At 36.3% G+C, this 18,032-nt stretch overlaps 1 long non-coding RNA gene across 3 annotated transcripts; it reads right to left on the bottom strand.

Moving 5' to 3' along the window:
* Positions 1 to 14,108: 14,108 nt before the first annotated feature.
* LOC125803997 (uncharacterized) lies at positions 14,109 to 17,765 on the bottom strand. 3 transcript variants are annotated; one of them, XR_007440488.1, is made up of 4 exons: positions 17,114 to 17,765; positions 15,605 to 15,838; positions 14,452 to 15,458; positions 14,109 to 14,375 (listed from the first exon to the last, which is right to left on the bottom strand). It is a non-coding gene; the product is annotated as an uncharacterized LOC125803997 (long non-coding RNA). The 3 variants fall into 3 exon arrangements; XR_007440487.1 differs by having other exon boundaries at positions 14,452 to 15,591; positions 15,682 to 15,838; XR_007440486.1 differs by having other exon boundaries at positions 14,452 to 15,604; positions 15,695 to 15,838.
* Positions 17,766 to 18,032: the final 267 nt, after the last annotated feature.

The following is an 18,032-nucleotide window of genomic DNA, read 5'->3' as shown; positions in this document are numbered from 1 at the left end:
ATATACAGGCAAACTTTCTTAGTTTTATTTTTAGCAAAACATTATTCTACCTTTTAAAATTAAAGAAATATTCAGAAAAAGTAGTTCGTAATTATTTTAATATAAAGTTTTTAGCTTTTCACCCCTATTCACAGAGGGCTTACTCGCGGACTCCCTCTAGAGTCTATTTCATAATATAACAGGGGGAATGGTAGGGTGGTCAGACTCTCCATAAACAACTCTGGTGAGTTTTGGACCCGTGGTTCTTTTTCTCTGATCTCATAGGCTGTATGTAGCCGCTGCTCCTAGCTTCTAGTCGCAGACTGAGTCAGATATTAAACATGTTGAATATTTGCAGTGCATTTGCGACTGGTTGGCGATCCGTCAGTGACGGATTGGCAAGCATCTTTCAGTAGTTCATAGTACGTGACAGCGCGAGTGCCGAGTGATCGCCGATTTTTGTCGGCGCTCAAAACTGTTGGCGACTGAAAAACTGGCCCAAAATCCTGTAGTGTGAACCTGGCATTATGTTTCCACTCTTTGGTCACTTTGTTTGAACCACCTACCTCCTTGTGCATCATTTTACTGGTCACTTTATTAGAAACTCATACCTTAGTAGTCAGGAGTGTTTTAGTCTGAACTACTTTTTACAGGCACAAAACAGTTTAGGTAATCAGAACATTATGTCCAGCTACTTTTAATATGCACCTATTGTTGACACTAGATGTGCAGATTCTCACACAGCTAGTCCATACTGGATGTTGTTCCACTCACCACTGGTATATATTCCAGCACAGTGCTCCAAATTCTGACCATTGTTGTAATTCTGACCCTCTTTCCATTTGGTGAAGACCAAAGGCACCTTGTGTACATCTACAAACTGCCCTCCATTCTCTTTGTAATTTACACCAATGTATAACGCATGTATAAACAGATCTTTATCTATCTGTATAACCATAAGATAAACTCATAAAGCTCTGGAGTGAACATACAGCTCTGCAGTAAACATAATATAAATATAAATATAATATAAATAACATAAACTCTCTCTCTCTCTCTCTCTCTCAGATACACAGACTGAGGTATCCTAAATATTCTGAATTATATAGGCAACCTTGCATACGTACAATGAGTTAGCACTTTCTACATGAAAATTAAATATTTAAAATTTTCTATATTTAAAATGACCTAAAACCAGCTTTGTATTTAAATAGTATAAGCAAAAATACAATAACTCAACCAATATATGCTTTAAACAGAGAATGAAAGTTACTGGGGGAATTACATACATGTCTAAACAGATAAATAAACTCAAAGCTTTGAAGGGAACATACAGCTCAGCAGTGAACAAAAACTCTGCTCTCTCTCTAATATACATGCAGGTTATCAGCCTTCTGTTAGCAAAAATGCATATGGGAGGGGCGTGTAGCCACCGAGCACGAGTCTCAGTTAATATTTATCAGACACTATAGGCCCGTACCTCATCAGACACTATAGGCCCGTACCTGATCAGACACTATAGGCCCGTACCTGATCAGACACTATAGACCTGTACCTGATCAGACACTATAGACCTGTACCTGATCAGACACTATAGGCCCGTACCTCATCTGACACTATAGACCTGTACCTGATGACCGCGTTGCCCGGGATAGATGAGTTAAGCCATGTCTCTGTCAGAATTATTGCGCAGCAGTTCCTTATCTCTCGTTTAGTAGTTAATTCCAGCTGTAGCTGATCCATTTTGTTATCAAGGGAAAATTGGAAAGAAAGATGGAAGGAAGCGGAGTTTTGTAAGGGTTCGCTTTTAGCTTAGCTGTTAGCCCCGCACAACAGCCGCGCTTCCGCTTACGGTCGCACCGCCTCCGCTTGCTCCTCAGCCGGCTAGTGCTGCTGGACAGGTCCACTGCTCTGTAGGCCTCCGGGTCTTTCTGTAGCACTCCGAAGCTAAGCAGCCGCTTCTGTGTAGGCATGGTTACGGAGCCAAAATCGCTAAAAATTCGTAAATCCAACAGCTGTTGACGATTATACACGGTTATATACCATTAAATGATATGAATACAGGGTGGGCATAGTTTTATCAGTCTGCAGCCTAAACTATACATTGTGTCAACATAAACCCACAGTGAAATGAGTTCATCAGACCCTCCTCTGTCAGAAAACATGGGGTTATCTATGAAAAAAGCGTAATTGTAGATGTAGGGGTCACTTATACTATAGGCGATACGTGGTTATATACCATTAAATGATATGAATACAGGGTGGGCATAGTTGTATCAGTCTGCAGCCTAAACTATACATTGTGTCAGCATAAACCCATAGTGAAATTAATTCATCAGACCCTCCTCTGTCAGAAAACATGGAGTTTACTATCAAAGAAGCGTAATTTTAGATGTAGGAGTCACTTATACTATAGGCGATACATGGTTATATCCTATTAAATGATATTAATACAGGATGGGCATAGTTTTATCGAGCATTGCAATGATAGATTTATTAGGGTATTTAAGTTTTTTTTACAACTTAAGATTACCATTGTTAATATATTTGATACACAAATAAGCAAATAAAATAAAAACTCACTGAAGTCTTTAGTGGGGTAAATTGTGTTTAATATACATATGATTGTTAAACAAAGAATAAACAATCAGATAATTAAGCAATTTGTAACGTATTCAGAAAAAATGTAAAAAAAAACATTCTAGATATTTTGAACATATAATTATCATAAGAAATCCATAGAAAAAATATTAAAAAAAACATTCTAGATATTTTGAACATATAATTATCATAAGAAATCCATATAACAAAATTAGCACTTACAAATCAAGTATGAAATGAAACTAGAAAAGTGCATTTCTTAAGGACAATGCAGAGCGACAGTTCATTATCTATGGGGACAAAATCTAAAATCTGTGAATCCAATTAAAAAACTTTGTACAAGCACACCATTCCTGATCAGGCCAATCAATCTTAAGTTAAAACAGTGTTGATATCTCAAAACTATGAGACTAGTCAGTGGACAAAATATTAAATACCAAGATTCAGAAAAAGAAGAACAATCTCAATTGGATAACAATTGCAAATTTGTGAAATCAATAATTAATGAATTACTGTACAATATTTTGATGGAGAAGTTCATGTAATAGATAATATCTCATGTTTTCATTGCAAAATGGATTTAGTGGAACATTGAACAACATTGCTTTTACAAAGAAACACACATAAAGGCCACAGTTGCTGCCACATGTTTGTTTTTTTAAATTAGTGCATTTGTGATAAAATTCATACTGAAAAGGCATCTCTATAATTTTTCTATGTAATGCTAAATATTGGAGAACCATATTTTTTTGTATTTTAACTAGAACTTTCACAATTTCATGTTCATATGTTTTTAATGAATCTAAGATTTTTACATTGATAATACTTTTTTCACCCGACACATTTTGTGTTATATTAAGAACAGCAGCAACCCAGTGTACAGAGCCTAAATTAATTGGAACAACTACAGTATTATATCTCCACCAGTTTCTTTCAGGATTTGGGGCATCTGGCAGAATATCAATTTTCTCACAATATAAACTGCAAAGCTGTTGACTTGCAAATGTAGATGGACACATCAGCACTTTTTGATCTATTGCTTTGTCTTTTAAAAGGGCAAGGTAAGCATCTATAATTCTGTCATTTAGCCATCTTCCACTTGTGATTAACTCTAAATCCTCTTTAAGTAAGTTTTTTGGAAGATCATCATGGTTTTGCCAAAATACATCTGAATGTTTATAAGGGGTGGTTTTCTCACATTGCTCTGTACATTTATGTTTTGTCTCCTGCAGTTTTAAATTCTGTATATCTATACAATTTTCTAACTCTAAAGCAACTATAACTGATTTTGATTGGGATACCATTTTATTAATTAAGGTAGAGCTATAATTTATATGGTTAACACCATTGACAGTCCAGCCACTGTTTCCTGCTTTGAAAAGTTTAGCAAAAGCGGGGTTTCATAGTGAGAGAGAATGGCGCCAATTTTGTAAACATTATCACTGAACACTGAAGACAACCTTATTTTTTGATCTAGCTTAATATTGCACTGGTCTGATAATACAATTAGTGTTTTAGGGCAATGAATGGTCTCGTTTTTATTAATTGACACTGAATCTTTGTTTCCACATTTCTTACACTTAATTTGGGAAAATGATTTTAGTGAAACCTCAAGTCCTTCAGATGTAATCTCGTTTGCTGGTAACAAAAGGATTTTATTGCTTCTGTTATATATAGCTGAATTTTTATTGCATACTTTGCAGCTATACCAAGTCAAAATATGAGTGTACATCAAATCACTTGATAAGAACTTCCCTGGAACTGTTTGTTGTACAAAGCTGTTATTGTAGGAATATATAGACTGTGCTGTAATTTCACCAGAGAGAGTTAAATAGGTAACTTTTTCCAATTTGATTTGTTCCAGTTTTCTAATAGCATGTTCAAATGTATCTGAGTGATTTATTTTTTCAGCTGTTAGAAGACGTTCATGACAAGTTGTAATGGCTGATGTATTTTTTAAAAATGAATGAACCAGTGACATGACATTTGTGATTGCAGGAGTAAAACTGTGTGTGCATGATGCATTCAAACTTTGGCACAGGCTTTTTCCAGGTTTTATTTCTTTACTTTCTGAACCATTGCTTGATAGTTTAGGCACACACGTCTCATTAGATATCTGACATTCTAAGACTTTGTTGTCCAGGAGTTTACCCTCAATGTTAACAGATGAATGTAATCTTTCAAAAAAATAAATAACCCCTGATGTTTCATCATCTGTGCTATTATCTGGACGCACTATAGAATCATTTGCATACATTTTCTGCTGGTCATATATAAGCACTGACCAGTAATGCCCACTTGTACAAGTTTGCCCAGAATGACAAATAATAGCTTGCAATTTATATTGTGTAGTTTTTGATTATAATCCTTGAGTTGGCAATTCTATGAATAGTGATGGGGTTATATGTGTTCTTGAAAGTAAGCCTTCATAATTCAAAATTTTTTGCACATGTAAAACTAGAAGATCTGGAGTTGTGACCCATTCTGAATATCTTGTCATAGAGCTCAAACAATGTTCACATCGTTTGGGTGACTCATGTTCTATTATTTCTTTTTTAAACAAGTGTTTAAGAGTAGTTTTTCTTTGGATATCCTGAGGGATATAAATGACTGAATCACTTTGTAAATCACTCAGAAATACATTTGAGCACACATTACAGTAATCTTTGTTTTTAATGTTGACATGTGTTTTAATGCCCAAATTATTCAGCCAACTCATCAATGGCTATATCAAATCAAGTGGATCATTTTGTTGGCCAAATTTCAGTGAGGGAATTAGGGATTCAATTTCGAGTAATACCTCTTTTAATGTCGTTCTAGTGAATAGTTTTCCAGGATTTTGCATGGCGGAACATAATAAGTTGGCCAAGTGTTTTTTCATTGGTGCCATATTAATTCTTTTTTGCGTACTGTGAGATTGGAGTGTACTTTTGATAGCATCCAGCCGAAGGAGACATTGCATAGTGGAATTAAACCAACAGTTTTGGAAATTATTTGAAAATTTGGAGATTTCTTTTGGGCTATTTTCATGGGCGCTTGCCATACCTTTTTGGTTTAATTTGAATATTTTTGTGTTTGCGACAGGTGGCTTTTGAATTGATCTACGGAGATGTCTAGGTATTGTTTTTTTATTCTGTGTATTTTTACCTTAATTTTCTCACAGAATTCTCTCTCTTTAGCTTGATATAGGACATGAATTTGATCAATGCATTGATCAATTCTTTGCATTTTGTTGTTAAAGCTCACCTTCCGCGAAAATCCGATTTTTCTTGTTTTTTGTGGAATACAGTAGGTCTCTCCGAGTTGAATGTGTACACCTGCACATTAAACTGTTTTGCAGCCCCCATTGTCTGCAGGAGCTAAGCAAAGAAATCCCCCCTCCCCCCCTCCGAAAAACGGGTGAATTTTGAATTATCTTTCTGCCTACGTAGGCAGAAACTCACAGACCAGCCCACCTTGGCTCGAGAAACTCCCAGAGGCGGAGCTGAAGCGACGCAACATCACCGCTCATCAGTTAGGAGGTGGGAGGCAGTGAGCGGCAGAGCGGTGGAGGGGCGTCGCAGTGCTCCTAGCCAATCAGAGGAGAGATATTTGCATGCTGTTTGCATGTATGAATATTCATGAGCAAAGCTGGAATCCGGTCATTTTGGACACACCCCTAAAACAGTCCATTAAAAAAGAGCTATACAGAGACACCTGAGCACTTTTTTTTTACAAAAACGGCTCACATGTCATTCATTCATACTAGAGACCACAACTAGACATTTTAAAATGAAAGAAAAAACGACGGAAGGTGAGCTTTAAGAAATAATAATTTGGTGTTTTTAAATGTGGCCTCACAAATTGATGTAGTTTTATGTGGATTTATATGGATTTTTTTAAATATGGTAGTTGGCTGAAAACCGTGACAAGTTCCCTGACATGAGGTCACTTCAAAGAGGTATAACAGGCAGAACATTTGTAAAAAGTTCCTCTAAAAGCATTGGGCCATAATAGCAATTTTTAGCCTTGCCTTCTACATTCATGTCCTTCTTTGCTTGACAACGGATATTTTCAAAGCATTTTATGAAAGGTGAGTTAGTATTCTTAATAATTGTGCTGTACTCATCTTCTATGTTCTCAGCACTTTCTACGTATTCAAACTCCTGGTTTAGAGTGAAAACTTTTTGCTTTATGTTTTCCAAGCTCCTGTCTACCAATACTGAATCAGTTTTACTTGAGAGAATAATACAAATATCATAAACAACTGCGCAAATTTCTTTGAGTTCTGTAGAATTCACTAAGAGACTAAAAAAGTACATGCCAACCATGTATCTGCTGTTTTTTCCACTGTACTGGCTTTTGCCAATTTCACTGCCTTGCCTCATAAGATGGCTTTTGCAGTTTCGCATGATGGTAAAGTCAAAATCTTTTTCTGAGGCTGTTCCAGTTATGATTCTCCAGCAATGTTTTAGGTACATTTCAATTGTTTCGTTATTGAACACCTTAATTGACGCATTAATGAGCACAATTGAGAGATCACTGTTAATTTGTAAGGGTTGTGTATTAGATTTTAGTATTTTTTTTCTCAGTGCTCCTGACTGTAACTAAAAAGTGTTCCAGGGCACTTTGTGTGTGTTCCTCACTTATCATAAAAGCAATGGGGGCGGATACAAATGGTGCTGTTGATGTTGACAAAACTATTTCATAAAAAAAGAAGTCTTTTTTGGTTTAGTTTACTTGAGACTATTCCACCTGTTGCATCCCAAAAAGCAGAACACTGCTGTACCATATCATGCCAGAGTTTGATTCCCCCTTCTGTGAAACAGATTACTTTTAAAGGGGACACTTGAATGAGTTGAATGAAACCTTTGACAATTTGGTCGCTAGGGTCAGCATTGTTTAGTTTATTTTTAAGAATTTGTAAGGACTTAACTTCATCAATGTCTAAAAAACTTTTAAAATGTGCCACAGATTTAATTTTTCTTAATATTGCTGTGCTTGTTCCAATTCCACTTCTATTTTGAGCTGCTAAAGGTTGAAGATCACTTGTGCCTACCAAGTTACTATAAATTTTGAAAGCTGTTTTGTTCTCTAGATCATTTGCTAATTTTGTCTTTCAGGAAACCTGAATGGCCTGGCCTGAAGTGTGTGACCTGAATGTTTTATTTTCCCTGTGTAAGTGACTTCAAAGTGCGGTTTATCAGCCTTCTTCATGATTACTTTTACATTTACTGTGCACAATTTATTTGCACAGTATCCATTTAAATTAAAATATGGTGAATTACTGTTCCTTTTATGAGATGTGCTAAAGGAGTGGTTCTTGAACATCAATATGCAGTATGGATTAGATTCTTTAAGTTTTTCATAGAACACACCCTCCCATGAATAGGGTTTTAAATATCTTCCTTTTTTTCTGAGTGTGTTTTATGCCACTCCTCCTCAGAGAAATCAAAAGAAGCAAAATGTGGGATGTCAGTACAAAAATTAGCAAATGTTGCATTTTCAGATAGAATACACTTTAATGTGTCTTCAGAAATAATTTGTTGAACTACAGCTTTGCTTTCTTCTTCTTTAATGTTTTTTACCTTTATATGTTCGAAATGTTTTGTGTGAGTGTAAACTCTTCAGAATTCACTTCAAAAGCTATATTGTTTTTAGTTGGTGTTTTTACAACGACCTCAGATTCCATGTCTGAAGAACTGACTAGATCACACATCCCATTCTCTTGAACTTTATCATCAACCCCGAAAGACTTATAAATAGTCATTTTTGATTTCGCTGTGATGCTATTAATGTCAGTGACAGAATCCTTAACAGTTATCTTACTATTAGCCTTTAAATTATGCCCTACAGGAATTTTGGTGCTGACAGAATTGCAATTCAAAAAAGGCTCTGCATCATTTTCACAGTTGATATTAGTTATGTACTGAATCTTTTGCTTTTACCTTTAATTATATAGCCTCTCTTTAATGGGTGTATTTTTAACTTGCATTCGTCTGAAGAACAGATAAACACAGTTGATTTTATGTCTTCATTTGGTTGTGTTTCTTGTATTCCAACACATTCAAAATGATACCACTCCTTACAAATATCACATGCAATCATTGTTTTTTTTTTAATTATTGGGTGTCTGGATGAAACAAAGGAGAGGAGGAGGGTCTGATTCACTATGGGTTTATGCTGACACAATGTATAGTTTAGACAGCAGACTGATACAACTATGCCTATTCTGTATTAATATAATTTAATGGTATATAACCATTTATCGCCTATAGTGTGATGACTCCTACATCTACAATTACGCTTTTTTGATAGTAAACTCCATGTTTTCTGACAGAGGAGGGTCTACTGAATTAATTTCACTATGGGTTTATGTTGACACAATGTATAGTTTAGACAGCAGACTGATAAAACTATGCGCATCCTGTATTCATATCATTTAATGGTATATAACCATTTATCGCCTATAGTATAAGTGACTCCTACGTCTACAATTACGCTTTTTTCATAGATAACTCCATGTTTTCTGACAGAGGAGGGTCTGATGAATTAATTTCACTATGGGTTTATGCTGACACAATGTATAGTTTAGGCTGCAGACTGATATTAATTATTATTATTATTATTATAGATCGGTTTGTAAGAAGCATGTCAGTGCTTTCACAGTTGTAAAAAAGATAACAACCATACCTCTTACTGCCATCTACGGGTAAATGTCTCTTCTGACCCAGCATGTGTAAATATGGAATATATGGTTGAGGTATAAAAAATGTTTTATACTGTTTTGCCAAATTCTCTCCCTGATTCATTTCACACTAATATTACTGTTTAAAGTTAAGGCTAGTGTTTTCGTAAATAATAATTTTAAATCACTCAAATTTGTAACAGAAATGGTTACATATAAACTAGAGACGTCACTAAAGCAATGGATAACCCTCCAGATTGGTAAAACTATATTTAATTGTGTAACATATTCAAACGCTTCATTGCTTTTATTTTGAAATGGAAACTCGGGAGGAGCATGAAAAACGAAACACTTCCGGGTATAATTCGTTGCTTAGGCTGCGTCCAGAAACCCCAAAAGTGGCTGTATTCGGAATGGCATACTACTATACTGCGTACTGCATACTGCACTAGTATGTACTGCATACTACACGCTGCCCAGTATGTAGTATTCGGTACTGCAACACTTTTGATTGTAGTACCCTACATGGCCCCATGACACACCAGTCAGTCCTCTGTAGTGCTCCGAATTCCTCAGAGTGAGTTGTAAACAGAAAGAACATGAAAAATGTCCTACCTTTTCATTATTAAAACTAATGAGATCTGCATACTGTCCAGAACAGCAATTGCTGCTTTTATTTTAGAGTTTAGCAGCTAACCCAATTCTAACAACCAATTAGCAGCAGCCCCCACAACCCAAGTATGTTCCAGTTATATTTAAATATGTTTTTCTATTTATTTTAGTAGATTACTATTTTCATCTATGTAAGTACCAACAAGAAGAAAACATTTAAACAAACTCTCATTCATATTTACACAATCTCAACACAAATCAAACAATTTTATTAATTTGTATTCAAATAATTCCCTTATTTAAAAGAAAAATATGTATTTAAACACAGGGAATTATTTATTAAATCAACAGAACGATTTATTAAACAAAGGTAATTATTTATTAAATAAAGAGAACGATTTATTAAAACTGAGGGAATTTTTTATTAAAGTAACAGAATAATTTATTAAAACTGAGGGAATCATGAGCCAATACTTTCCAAAATAATTCCCTTAATTTAAAAATATATTTATTTATAAAATTTAAAAATCTCTCGCACTCGCCTCCATCTTGTTTTTTTCTGAAGCGAGCTGGAGAAGCCAGTCGCAATGCATGTTGGGATGCAGTACACCGCGAAGATAGCTCCCCATGCACACTGCGGAATCGGAGCGGAGTAGTACACCATCCGGGTACCTGTAGTGCACTACAGATCCTCAGTTTGGTCACATACTGTGTACTGCATACTGGCTTTAGGCAGATTTAGTACGCGAGTAGTATGTAGTATGCCATTCCGAATACAGCCAGTGGCTGCGTCCAGAAACCCCAAAAGTGTCTCCTTTTTCCTACCGATCCTCCTCCTCTCCTCCGTGACCCGGAAACTGATTTCGTGACGCCATCTTGCCGCCTGTCCGAATACCGTAGGAGACGAAAGAAGCCGCTTAAAATTCTCCTATAGTAGGCTTCCATTGGAGGATACATCAGTGTATCCTACTCCGGAAGACTTTTAAGGATTTTCCAATGACATCACTGCATCCACGCCCACAGAGCACGCGAAAAGCAGTGCGAGGAGCAGGCAACGCCCAAATATACGTCATAAACATATTAATTAACTAGGTTCCTTATCTAATTATACAGCCAGTAAAGCACTAATATATGTTTTTGTTTAGATAAGCTGTATGCTCAGTAAAACTTTATTAATGTTCCCATATTTGTAACATGATATATATATATATATATATATATATATATATATATATATATATATATATATATATATATATATATATATATATATATATATATATATCTCACTGGCCAGAGATGCGGCCAAAATGCCTGGGAGTAAGCAGGATTTTATTGGAATATCTGAATATTTAGCTGTGTTACAGTAATGTTCCATTGATGCTGTTTCATCTAATATTTTTTCACTTCAACATGTATGCAAAATATAATATGTATTATTATATTTATTATTTATTAAGATTTGTTATTTGTTTTATTGCATTCAATGAAATCATATTTTACTATTAAAATAATTTAATATTTACATATGCAACCTTCATCAATGGCTAATCAGGCTGCACTTTGAAGCTTGATCTCTAGAATTTGGAATTGTGTTTATTGATCTCTCGTTTTTATTTTTGTATGTTGAGCTTTATTCAGAAGCTGTGATTGGCTGGGCAGTATCCGGCATGTGCTAAAAGTGAGCGTTGTGATTGGCTCAGTTCATCGGTAGTCAACATCCTATCTAAAAGGGATCAGCTGTCCCATTTCCCCAATTACAGCTCCTTCCCTCCATTCCTCCTCCTCCTCTCCTCTCCTCGATTCCTCCACCTTCTTCCGGGGTAGGAGAGGAGGAGTAGGAAAGGAGGAGTAGGAGAGGAGGAGTAGCAAAAGTTTCTGGACGCACCCAGTGTCTCCTTTTTCCTACCGATCCTCCTCCTCTCCTCCGTGACCCGGAAACTGATTTCGTGACGCCATCTTGCCGCCTGTCCGAATACCATAGGAGACGAAAGAAGCCGCTTAAAATCCACCTGTAGTAGGCTTCCAACAGAGGTTACATCAGTGTATCCTACTCCGGAAGACTTTTAAGGATTTTCCAATGACATCACTGCATCCACGCCCACAGAGCACGCGAAAATGGGGAAGGCAACGCCCAAATATACGTCATAAACATATTAATTAACTAGGTTCCTTATCTAATTAAACAGCCAGTAAAGCAGTAATATAATTTATAGTTTAGATAAACCGTATGCTCAGTAAAACTATATTTATGACCCTATGTGTATCATGTTATACATATAAAAACATATATTATTTATAATATATATATATATAATTTTAATTAATTCATTCATTTACTTATTTATTTTAACTTAGGGACTGATGAGGAACTGAATCCCTCATAAGGCTAAGGTCAGACAGGGCTGCCAGAGAGATGCGGCCAAAAATGCGGCTGGGAGTAAACAGGATTTTATTGGAATATCTGAATTTTTAGCTGTGTGTGACAGTAATGTTCTGAAACGTGCTGAAAGTGAGCGTTGTGATTGGCTCAGTTCAACGGTAGTCAACATCCTATCTAAAAGGGATCAGCTGTCCCATTTCCCCAATTACAGCTCCTTCCCTCCATTCCTCCTCCTCCTCTCCTCTCCTCGATTCCTCCACCTTCTTCCGGGGTAGGAGAGGAGGAGTAGGAAAGGAGGAGTAGGAGAGGAGGAGTAGCAAAAGTTTCTGGACGCAGCCTTATTGTTGCTCACTGAACGCAGCTACTGCCGGGTCGATGAAAAAGTGGCTGGCGGCTGACGTCACGCTGACCCACCACTGCCGCCCGTCTCCCGGCAGGCAAAGATCCAACCCCAACTGTCCAGCAGTGTATTAAACACATCATACCACCACTTACTTTATTGCGTGCATTTAAAGCAGAGGAAGCTCTGATATGCAGAACAGTGTTAATATGCAGTAGAATATATAAAATCAGGGTTAAGAAACACTGCTGAAACGTGACTTCTGTTCATTTGTAGTTCACAGTAAGACCACATGTCCTGACGTTTATAAAAATCTCTATAAAACGTAAAGTTACATTCTTTTACATAAAAGGACACCATCTTAAGAAGAGCTCTCAGTAGAAAAAAAATAAAAGCGCAGGATCCAAAGTTTTTTTTAAAAGAGTGGAGAAAGATGTAAATATACAACGGAAATTACATGCCAATACATAATAATATTAAATAATAATAATAATAATAATAATAACCAAGTCTGTTATATTATTTTAAATATTAGGTGATAACTGATCATTTTTGACATATGTATATAATTCAGACATTGCATGCATAATATTTGTCTAACAACAGTAAATGTAATGTGGAGTAACATGTTTAGGTTGTAAAATCACCTTTACTTGGATGTTAACTAATAATAAACAAAAAAATTGATTATTTGTGATTAAAAGTAATTTCCACAAATGTTGTTCTAGGAAACTATAGGGTGGGCAATATCAAGCCCGCTCCTACGCCCTTGCTTTTAAAAGTCTAATAGTTCTCTAAATTTGTCTAGGACTTATTTAAAGCGAGAGTCTGTATGTGTGTTGAGACAATGTGTCAACATGCTGAACAATCCTTTTAAAACGCACATTGTGGGGCAGGCTCTTTTCAGAGTGGGTGATTCTAGTGATTTTATCAAAGACTTTCCCACTAAACAAAGAGACGTTGAAACGACGTCTTTTCTAGGTCATTTTTGCACGTCCAATTTTGGTCTCCTGAAGGTGCAGACTGTGACGCCAGACGACGTCTTTTTTCTGACGTCTTCTGCACGTCCAGTATTGACGTCCCCCAGACCTCCGGATAAGGGCTAATTCTAGTTTAAATTAAGTCGTTGTGGACGTCTTTTCTACGTGAAATTTACATGTATTCGTTTTTATAGACCAGCTACTTTGAGGCTCCCTGCATAACTGTAGTGCCATTTCAGACGGTGGCAACTGTTCCATTGTTCCAGCTTCAGCAGATCACTGGAAACGCATACAAAGCTAAGCCAAACAATTACTGGAACAGGTTCACAACCTTCTGGAACTAGTTATGCACGTTAGTTATACACAATATGCTTTACAAATAAATTGCATTTCAACCCTCTCACTTTTTCCAAAACATGTCAACCTGCAAAGAACCAGTAAAAGCAAGGGATAAATTAATTACCCCCTTACCACTGTTGACTTTAAATTGACCCTTTCTGTTTGGGGAAACATTAATATAATAATAAAAATAATGAGTAAATCTCATTTGGGGTTAATGCCTTTATTTTACATCAACATAACATACACCTTAGATTCACACCATAACAATTTCACTAAACATTTACCTTCCCTTAAAACTATTACAGCTTTACATTACACCTTCCCTTAACAATATTATACCTTCCCTCAACACTATTACACCTTTACATTACACCTTCCCTTAACAATATTATACCTTCCCTTAACACTATTACACCTTTAACATTACACCTTCCCTCAACACTATTACACCTTCCCTCAAAACTATTACACCTTCCCTCAAAACTATTACACCTTTAACATTACACCTTCCCTTAACAATATTATACCTCCCTCAACACTATTACACCTTTACATTACACCAGGGGTCTCAAAGTACCGGCCCACGCGGTTTCATACGGCCCCTCACGGGTTAACAAAATAAACATACATCTGGCCCGCAATTCAATTTAATTATTTATGCTTTATTATGTTCGTTTTCATATTTTATCTTAACTTGTATTTTGGTGTGTGTGTGTGGTTTTTGTTTTTTTTTTGCTTACGCTGCGTTGCCTGCTTTAGTAGTCTTCAGTAGCCTTCAACAGTCTAACCTTGCTGCCGTGGTGTGTGCATTAAACTCCGTAGTTATAAACATCCTGAGGTTAGCAGCGCTAACTGACCTGTTTATAATGTAATCCGAGCAGTGCCTCCGTGACGCTGCTCTAAACTGCTGCTGTTAGCTACTTGGGCTGAAAGATGAACTGTAGAGAGCTGTATTATCCGGTTAGTGGGGTTATTTTATTTCATACACAGAAGAACTTAAAAAAATTTCAAAACGCTCCAGACAGGCTCAGCTGAGTCCTGTAGCCCGTGGCTGGGCTGTAGCTCTGACTAAGCAAAGACTGCGGGCTTGTGGTGCTGCAGCTCCAGCTCCGACTAGTGGTTGGATGAGGAACTGCTAAATCTGAGGAAATGCTAAATCTGTCACAGCTCACAATTTTTGATTTTATATTTATTAAGCCTTATTTCAGTATCAAACGTTTTGATCAAAGTTAATATAACTTGTACTTGATGTAATTTCTATTCACTTGAATAGTTTGGTTCTTGATTGATGGAGTTTTTGGATTTCATAACATGACAAATTAAAAGGATTTATGTTAATAGAGCAACAAGCAAACATTTTTCCATGCAACTGTAATATTTGATTGAATAAATAGTATATTGAGAGTTATTTAACATTAAGGAGTAATTACATTCATTTTATATTACATCTGGTTACATTTTCTTATATTTGTAAGTTACATCTGGCCCTCAGAGGACAGCCAATATGTCAATGTGGCCCTCGGCAAAAATGAGTTTGAGACCCCTGCATTACACCTTCCCTTAACACTATTACACCTTTAACATTACACCTTCCCTCAACACTATTACACCTTTAACATTACCCCTTCCCTCAACACTATTACACCTTCCCTCAACACTATTACACCTTCCCTCAACACTATCACACCTTTCCATTACACCTTCCCTTAACAATATTATACCTTCCCTTAACACTATTACACCTTTAACATTACCCCTTCCCTCAACACTATCACACCTTTCCACTACACCTTCCCTTAACATCATTATACTTTCATTAAGATTCTAGGTCCTGAGAGACAGCGGTGTGTCCTCCACGTCTTTGTGGTGCATGTTTGAGATGCTCCGAAGTATGAAGTCCTCGGTGGCTGTCCCGTCACATTTCATGACTCCATCTGCACAAGTAGAAAAAGACAAATTAGAAATCTCAGAAAATGTTGAAGATGGCCATTTATTTTTGTCCCACAACAAACTATTTTAAATTGCCTTATTTATGTAATATTCACATAAACTTACTTCTTCACACTATGGCTTAGCTAACGCTAAGCTAACGGCGGGAATACACATTTAACACCTGACGAGAATTATCGTGCCGTTTTAATTCTCACACATCATATTAAGCTATTTTAATTAATTTTTTCCCACAACAAACTATTTTAAATTGCCTTATTTATGTAATATTCACATAAACTTACTTCTTCATGCTATGGCTTAGCTAATGCTAAGCTAACGATAAGCTAACGCTAAGCTAAAGGCGGGAATACACATTTAACACCTGACGAGAATTATCGTGCCGTTTTAATTCTCACACATCATATTAAGCTATTTTAATATTTTTTTTTCCCACAACAAACTATTTTAAATTGCCTTATTTATGTAATATTAACATAAACTTACTTCTTCATGCTATGGCTTAGCTAACGCTAAGCTAAAGGCGGGAATACACATTTAACACCTGACCAGAATTATCGTGCCGTTTTAATTCTCACACATCATATTAAGCTATTTTAATATTTTTTTTTCCCACAACAAACTATTTTAAATTGCCTTATTTATGTAATATTAACATAAACTTACTTCTTCATGCTATGGCTTAGCTAACGCTAAGCTAAAGGCGGGAATACACATTTAACACCTGACCAGAATTATCGTGCCGTTTTAATTCTCACACATCATATTAAGCTATTTTAATAAATGTTTTCCCACAACAAACTATTTTAAATTGCCTTATTTATGTAATATTAACATAAACTTACTTCTTCAGGCTATTCAAAATGCACTTGATATTGCCCCCAGTTGCCTAGGTTAATTGTGGGTGCCACAAACTTATATAACTTAACGCTAGCTTAGCGAATTTAGCCAAAGACGGTTCTTTGATTTAGCTTAGATTGGCTTATCAGCCTAGCTCTGGTTAGTGCATTGACTTAATGACCGGACAATGCTTCTACGTTAAAGCTTCGGTTACAGTAAATATTATTTGCATTACGGTCGTTCTCAAAAGTAATTCCAATTCCATTTTAACTATGGCCACTGTTTAGCTATCGTTAGCTAGCTAGCTAGTTAGCTAACTGCCTGGGAAGAGAGGCAACGCCAGCAGGTTCAGGTTAAGACCACAGAGCTAAAACAACTAACACTACAAATACATTAACTTATTATACATATCGTCTTACCTTATAGCTTGGCAGCTGAGTCCGGTCCGGAGCGGAGCTGAGCTGAGCGAGCTGAACTGAATGAGCTGAGCTGAGCTGAGCTGAGCTACTGCAGCAGCCAAAAAATGTTTAGCGTGTTTTGCCTCGGCATATCAGAGTGGAGTTTATGATGACGTGCGGTCTCAGCAAATCAGAGTGGCGTTGACTGGTTGAAATCAACTTAACAATTTCCCACATAAATTGCATTTCCAAATAAAAATAAAAACATACGTAAATAAATACCTACATTCGTTAATTAATTAAATAGATAAAAAATATAATACTCAAATAAATAATTAGAAATAAATGATGCTTAATCATAAATAATCTATATTCATAGTGATTAACAATATTGATAACAACAATTTTGACATACATTTAAAAATAAATATATTCTTAAATAATGTTAATTTCCTGCACCTGTATTAGACGTCCCCATGACGTCCAAAAAAGTGACCTAGTCCGACGTTCAAATGTTTAACTGCATATTGACGTCCAAGTGGGGTCATAGTTAGACGTCCAAATAGCGGACCTAGTTTGCACGTCGTGTAGACGTACAGAATTGGTCTTGGACCGACCGACGCAATATAGACATGATCTGCACGTCCATAAGACGTCTAATGTTTAGTGGGTTGTTGTGCTCTCTTTCATCTTTCCAGATCTCTTCAGTTCTAATTCTGTATTTCTTTGGTTTAATGATGCGTAAATCGGCTAGTGAATACTGAGTGTGCTGTTCCGATATTACCTTGTCCGCAGGAGCTTTAGTAGGCTTTTAGTGCCATATTAGCTGCTCTATGGTCACTCAAGTAATCAACAGAAGCTGAAACCTGGGGAAAGCTACCAGACCCTTCAGTTTTTTTAATGAATACATTTGGCTATGCAGGGCTGGTTGCAGAAGCAC

The sequence above is a fragment of the Astyanax mexicanus genome, chromosome 8, assembly GCF_023375975.1.
Source record: "Astyanax mexicanus isolate ESR-SI-001 chromosome 8, AstMex3_surface, whole genome shotgun sequence".
Taxonomy (NCBI): domain Eukaryota; kingdom Metazoa; phylum Chordata; class Actinopteri; order Characiformes; family Acestrorhamphidae; genus Astyanax; species Astyanax mexicanus.
This window is presented reverse-complemented; position numbering and strand designations above follow the sequence as displayed.